This window comes from Dama dama, chromosome 9 (genome assembly GCF_033118175.1).
Source record: "Dama dama isolate Ldn47 chromosome 9, ASM3311817v1, whole genome shotgun sequence".
NCBI classification, from domain to species: domain Eukaryota; kingdom Metazoa; phylum Chordata; class Mammalia; order Artiodactyla; family Cervidae; genus Dama; species Dama dama.
Window position 1 is genome coordinate 96813478 of NC_083689.1, and position 7658 is coordinate 96821135.

The window sequence follows — 7658 nt, forward strand, 5'->3', positions numbered from 1 at the left end:
TCTTCCCAACCCAGGGGTCAAACCCAGGTCTCCCACATTGCAGGCGGATTCATTACCAGCTGAGCTATCAGGGAAGCCCATACATTTTTATGTGTTTGTATATATATATGTATATTTATTTATTTATCACATCCGATCTCTAGTGATTCCTGGCTCTGTGTAATCATGAAGACGTGTGTATATAGAAGTTCACAGTACAGACATTCTGAATAAAACACTCCATAAATCATAACCATTACATTTATGAGCATTTGTTGAAAGAACCCTTTCTTCAAAGATGTTGCCATTTAAAGGAGAGCGGTATCCCCCAAATGCTAATTTAAGTGCTGAAATTTCAACCCCGAGAGAGAGAGAATTGGACGGGTTTGTGAGCACAGGGGTGTCGCTGAGTGGCCCTGTTCTGAAAGGGCGAGACCCGTGAGGAAGTGCGCTGCAGACAGGTTGCGAAAGGGAGTGTTGAAAGAGTGGGAGAGGAAGACTTGAGCAAGGAGATCCAAAGCCTCATAAAGACAACCTAAAAGGTGGGCTCAACCACACAAGAGAAGGGACGTCACAGCCCTTCTTCCTAAGAATGTTGTGGAAGCACAGCCTGAGTAAAGGTGGTTAACTCTTTCTAGCCTAAATGCTCAAATCAGAGCTCAGATTTGCAAGAGGCATTTCCTGGTACAAGAAGAAACCAGACAAGGTCTGAATCATTTTTGAGCTGGGTCTTTACTGTGTCCAGCCTTCTTCCTCCTGAGTGTATTGGTCGGCTAAGGCTGCTGTAACAACAGCTAGGCTGGCTTAGAACAACCGAAATGCATTCTGTCTTAGTTCTGGAGGCTGAAGCCCAAAAGCAGCTTGTCGGCAGGGTCTCAGTTCTTTTGGAGATGCCTGTCTCAGGTCTCTCTCCGGATTCTGCTAGTTTCTCAGCTTTTAGCAGCATAACCCCAGTGTGCACACGGTGTCCTCCCTGGGTGCGCATCGGCACCCCGATTTCTTTATATGACGTCCATCATCCTGGGTTAGGGCCCAGCTAATGCTCCCTTTACTATTTCTGTAAAACCCTATCTCCAAATAAGGTCAAATTCTGTTGTATGGGGTTAAGATTCCAACATACCTTTTTTGGAGGGACATAGTTAAACTCATAACACAGAAAAAGGAAACAGACCTCATCATTAAAGTACTATTGGCTTGAATTGTACAAAGTGAAGTGAAGTCACTCAGTCGTGTCTGACTCTCTGCGACTCCACAGACTGTAGCCTATCAAGCTCCTCCATCCATGGGATTTTCCAGGCAAGAGTTCTGAAGTGGACTGCCATTTCCTTCTCCAGGGGATCTTCCCAACCCCCTGATCGAACCCGGGTCTCCTGCATTGCAGACAAACGTTTTACCATCTGAGCCACCAGGGAAGCCCCAATAGTACAAAGTGACATCAAAATTCGTATCAAGTAAAAATCCTGTAGAAGCAGAAGAGTTTTACAAAGCAATGAAACTTCTTTGCAAGCAGGCTGTTTTTACCACAGAACTATGCTGTGTTGGTTTGAATCACAAGCCATGCTTAAAGCAAGAACTTCTGTTATCCATGCTTTTAGAGTCTGAACTGGATCTAATTAACAAGCAGTATTATGACACCAAAAGGGTACTTTTGACCCTGCGGATACAGAGAACTGGGCTGTTAGCAGAGTACTTTTTCTTTATGGTTCTCTGGGTGTCACTAGGCAGCAACAAACCACCCAGCCACCCTCCACCTAACCCCATTATAGACAGGACAAGCTGTACCAGCGGGAAAGTCAGGTCACTTTACAGAGACGAAAATAACCCGAGTCTCCAAATTATTCCAGAAAGAGATGGCAGGACACAGGGCAAACATATATCCCCTGTGCTGCCGTCGTTTTTCTGGAATTCCTTTTCAATATTCAATAAACTTTCCGACTGCTGCTTCGTTCATAGCTGGGTCTCAGTTAAACTTCACCCTCCCAATTATCATCACCTTTGTAAGTTTTATAAAATAGTTCAAAAAATAAGAATAATGTTTTTATATTTAAAAATAATTTGAGTGTGAGCTGGACTTAATGACTTGCTTCCAAAGAATAGAGTATAAGAAGGGAGAACTCTTCAGTGGAGAAACCCAGCAAACACCACCTTACTCATGTCGCTAGTGACACATGGATATCATTGTACCTTCAAGAGGACATGATGAGAAGCCACTTACCACTGTAGTGTTCTTCCCCCAGACCCGCAGCCCCAGCTTACTCACCAGGAAAACATCAGATAACCTCAAATTGAGGGACATTCTACAAAACACCTGACCAACACTCCTCAAAACTGTCAAAGTCATGGAAAGACTGAAGAGCTGTCAGAGTCCACAGAGGAGTCTGAGAAGATCTGACAACAGTGTGATATCCTGGATTAGAACCTCAAACAGAAAGAGGACATTAATGAGATAACTGGTGAAATAAAGTCTGGGCTTTGGTGAACAGTTATCATACTAACTAATGTTGGTTTCTTAGTTTTGACGAATGTGTCACGTAAGATGGTGATATTAGGGCAACTGAAACTGGGAACTTTATACTACCCTTGCAGCTTTTCTCTAAGTCTAAAATTATTACAAAATAAAATTTTACTAGAAAAATGAATTCCTATTTTAACAAGAATTTTCTGAGAATAAACACCCCTAAAAATTTGAAATAAACTTTTATTTGTAATCATCATGTTTAAAGGTTTAAAGATAATCTTCCAGTAGCACACTTATTGCTTGAAGGAGCTAACCAACATACTACCTGAATCTGCCAGGTAACAAAAGCACTCCTATAGTGAGTATCTTTTCCAAAACCCTTGGAGGAGCAGAAAATGTAGGTGGGTAAACAGAAGTTTAAGTGGAAGACCTGTACTCCAGAAGGATCCTAAAGTGTTCTTTTGAAATTCATAGATACCATCGTGATGAAGACAGATTTGTAAGGAAGTATTTAAAAAAAAAAAACAGCTTAATCGAAATATCATTCACATACTACACAATTAACTCTATATAACTATGCAATTCAGTGGTTTTTAGTATATTCACAAACATGTAAAGCACCAGTCAATTCTAGGATATTTTTTTATCACCTCGAAAAGAAACCCCAAACCCTTTAGCTATCACCATCCTGTCATAGGGCTTCCCTGGTAGCTCAGCTGGTAAAGAATCCACCTGCAATGCAGGAGACCCTGATTCAATTCCTGGGTTGGGAAGATCCTCTGGAGAAGGGATAGACTACCCAACTCCAGTATTCTTGAGCTTTCCTGGTGGCTCACCTGGTAAAAAATCCACTTGCAATGTGGGAGTGGAAGACCTGGGTTCAATCCCTGGGTCGGGAAGATCCTCTGGAGAAAGGAACAGCTACCTACTCCAGTATGCTGGCCTGGAGAATTCCATGGACTGTATAGTCCATGGGGTCACAAAGAGTCTTTCACTTTCTCCTGTCCTGACAACCTTCTCACCCCACCAGGCAACCCAGAACAGCTGCTAATCAACTTTCTGTCTCTATAGATTTGCATATTCTGAGCATTTCATATAAAAGGAATCATATAATATATGACCTTTGATGACTGGCTAGATGTATTATTTTTATAATCTCCAGATGTACTCTGAAGAACAGGTAAAGGTACCTTGGAAAATTCACTGTTATCGTTACAGATATTGAATCACCCACCTTGAAATATAATCTCAATCCCCAACCCACAAAATGCATGTAGCCCATCCACATTGCACTCCCCAGGCCACTATCAGTGTTCGTACGTAGCAAAGAATAACCTTAGTCTAGTGGTTAGGCACACACACCAGAGCGTGAGACCTCCAGATTCAAATGCTCAGGCTTAGCAGCTCTGCAACCCAGGGCAAATTATTCAGCTTCTCTGGGCCTTGGTCTCCTCATCTGTAACATGGGGGAAGTAACGGTCCCTACGTCATAAGGGTGAAACAAGCGAATATTACCGAGTGTGGAGAGCCATTCGATACAAGTAGTACCACCAAGTGTTTAGACAGCTCTGCTGACCTCCTGATCTTATGTGATCAGAGACTGTTTCAGTTATAAGTGTCTTTTTAAATCACCCAGTCTACTCCTTTCATCTTTTGAAGACGGAAGTTTAGCCTGGAAAGACTCAACAATGTGTTCCTACTCATTCCATAAATATTTTTTGAAGACATAGTCTGTGCCAGGGAGAGTCTCAAGTGTTGTGAATAAGATTGAAATGGTCCTTTTCATCACGGAGTCTAGTGGAGGATATGGATAAACAGGCAAGAGGTGAATCAGAGATCATTAATATTCACAATGATTTTACCTCCATTGGACCCTTTAGGAGGACCCTTTGTGTCAGGGCAGAAGGAAACAAGGAGGATTAGAACAAGAGAACATCTGGCTGATTTCTGAAGTGTTTATGGAAGAAGTTTCTGAGCCGGGGGTTGGGGGAAGGTAGTTAAAGTAAGATACAGAGAGAAAGGATTTTAAAGATGTTTTGCTGAGTGTTCAGATTCTGTGCCCACTCAGGCACCTTCAACTGCAGTGAAGATTAAAATACTTTTAGTTCCTTTTGGAGCACTCAGCCACTATTTCTTTAAATATAAGCCAAATTTAAGATTGAGCTGTGTCCTGGGCTTTCTATGGGCTCAGACTATTACAGTGTAATGCGGTGCTGGGGAAGGTTAGAGCCTTGGGGATGGGAAGGCAGGAGTATTTCAGAAGGAAAGTGAGTGAAGGCCGGGACTGGGAAGAGCAGGTGTCCTCCAGGACCTGAAGGCAGGAAGGCACGGCTGGAGCACCGTGGCCTGAAGGCACAAGGTTGCAGATAGGGCTTCCCGGGACAGGACCATCCTGCAGGTCCTGGGAGGCCATGTGAAGGGATCAAACATCGCCCTGTTGGCACCGTGGAACCACCAGGGACCGTAAACAAGAGGGATGACTCACACATTGAAAGTTAGTTGTTGGCCAGCGAGCATAGCACACTAACTGTGCAAACTGAGCTCCTTTTAGGAACCCATACTCTCAGGAAGGAAAGTTGCAAACTTACTTTTTGGGGAAACTAGCAAGGAAACTTTGGGGAATTAGCAAGGAAGGCAGAAGAAGCTGAAGGCTTAGGGCTTCCGGGCAAGCAGAAGGTGTGTCTTCTACCCACCTCCTCACCTGCTGCTGGACCTACAGAGCATTCTTTTTGTTTGTTTGCTTGTTTGAATACTATGAGACAAAGCTGGGGGAAAAAAGCTTATTTTCTCTTAATTTCTCCCCATTCTTGTAAAATTGTTTCCATGTATCCAGATAGTAGGATTAAAAGCATGGCTGCTCTGTGAAACAAGGTGTTCTTCACTTTTGCCTTCTTGAAGACAAACTCAACTGTAAAAGGAGGAAACTTTTAATTAAACTGGTTATGTTTTCAAGCCTAATATTTTGTTATATAGCAGTTTGACAGCACGTATTTGCAACATTTATTCTCTCCTGCATTCTTTTTGCAAAGTTCTATGGTGTTACATAGCCTTGAGGGGTGTAGCAGATGTGATGAACTACCTGAAACCTGCCCAGGGATGAAAGAGCCCTACCCAGGTTCCTACCCCAGCTCCGTGGAGTGCCACCAGCTGGTAACCCTCATCAGCCCTCTTAGGGGTTCCCACCACTTAAGAGAGACACCCCTCCTTCCTTAAAGTCACATTCCCTCCCCCTTCAAGGCTCAGCTCTCTCTTGCCAACCCTGGACATCTCTAAAGGGCATCGCATCTTCGTCATTCCCTGCGGGATTATGTGAGACTTCTGCCGGGTCTGCGCTCCAGCTCAACTTCTTTCTTTGCCCATCTTTCCTCTCCTTAACCAGGTATTGAGCCCAAGAGGACTCCCTAATATCACCCTGGAAACAGCCCTCTGTGTTCCACCCAGATAAGAAGCAGAAAATTGTGTCCAGCTGAAGAGCAAGGCCTGAAGGTATATGCGGGTGTCTTACTCCCTTCAGTTCAGTTCAGTCGCTAAGTTGTGTCCAATTCTTTGCAACCCCATGGACTGCAGCACGCCAGGCCTCCCTGTCCATCACCAACTCCCGGAGCTTGCTCAAACTCATGTCCACTGAGTCAGTGATGCCATCTAACCATCTCATTCTCTGTCAACCCCTTCTCCTGCCTTCAATTATTCCCAGCATCAGGATCTTTTCAAATGAGTCAGCTCTTCAAGTCGGAGGGCCAAAGTATTGGAGTATTGGCTTCAGCATCACTTTCCAATGAACACCCAGGACTGATCTCCTTTAGGATGGACTGGTTGGATCTCCTTGCAGTCCAAGGGACTCTCAAGAGTCTTCTCCAACACCACAATTGAAAAGCATCAATTCTCTGGTGCTCAGCTTTCTTTATAGTCCAACTCTCACATCCATACATGACTACTGGAAAAACCATAGCCTTGACGAGACAGACCTTTGTTGGCAAAGTAATGTCTTACTCCCTGGAGGGACGTAAAGGCTAAGAAGTAAAACCCGAGGTCCCCTGTATAGGTGTGTGTATGACTCAAATTCTTGTTTGGTAGTGGTGAAAACTAAAAGCTATTTCATTTGCTCTTGATTCTCTTTTCTGTCTTCTTCCTCTGACCCTCCAATCTTCCATCTTATGGAAACAGTCTTCCATTATTTCTCCCTTCCCCTCCTCATCTGCCATCCACGCACAAGCCCAGGGTGAGCTGAGAAGCAAGGTGTCTTAGTCCATTCAGGCAACTATAACAAAACACCACAGACTGCAGGGTTTAGGAACAACAGAAATGTTTTCCTCAAAGTTCTGGAGGCCAGAAGTCTGAAATCAGGGTGCCATCATGGTTGGGTGAGGGCCTCTTCCAAGTGGCAGACTTCTTGTATTCTCATAACGTGGAAAGGGCAAGGGAGCTCTCATAGGGGTGTTGCATAAGGGCATTAATTTCATTCACTGGGGCTCTGCCCTCAGTACCTAACACTTCGGAAGGTCTCACCTACTAATCCCACCAGCTTGGGTATTGGCATCCCAACTTAGGAATTTGAGGGGACACAGACATTCAGTCAATGGCAAGGCTCCTGTGGTCTAAACACCATCTCCTACAGGCTGGCAATCCATTTCCTTTATGCACAGATCTTCAGGGCTTCCCTGATGGCTCAGCTGGTAAAGAATTTGCCTGCAATGCGGAAGACCTAGGTTTGATCCCTGGGTTGGGATGATCCCCTGGAGAAGGGAAAGGCTACCCACTCCAGTATTCTGGCCTGGAGAATTCCATGGACTGTGTAGTCCATGAGATCGCAAAGAGTCAGACATGACTGAGCAGCTTTCACTTTTCACTTTTTCACCCCTGATGGCATTCTTCTAAATAATTCAAGTCAGAAGCATGAAGCTCCTACTCAGATACATGTTTGTTAAAAGGGAAAGGAAACTCTGAGAGCCTTTGAATATTTCACTACTCAGTCTTTGCTGGTTTGCTAGATTGTTTATTTTCTGGTTTACTTAGGCAAACATTACTATGGAATGGAACAAACTTGGCTGAGAATGTTGAAATGGCCAACAGGACCGGCACATTTCAGTGGCATCAGAGGACACTTCGATGTCAGCCAGAAGATCCAGGTTTTCGGGGGTAAATTCCCCTCTGGGGGTGTAGAAAGAAATACCATCCAAAGTGAAGGGCACTGTCCAGACTGTGGATCCCTTAGAAAAATGCT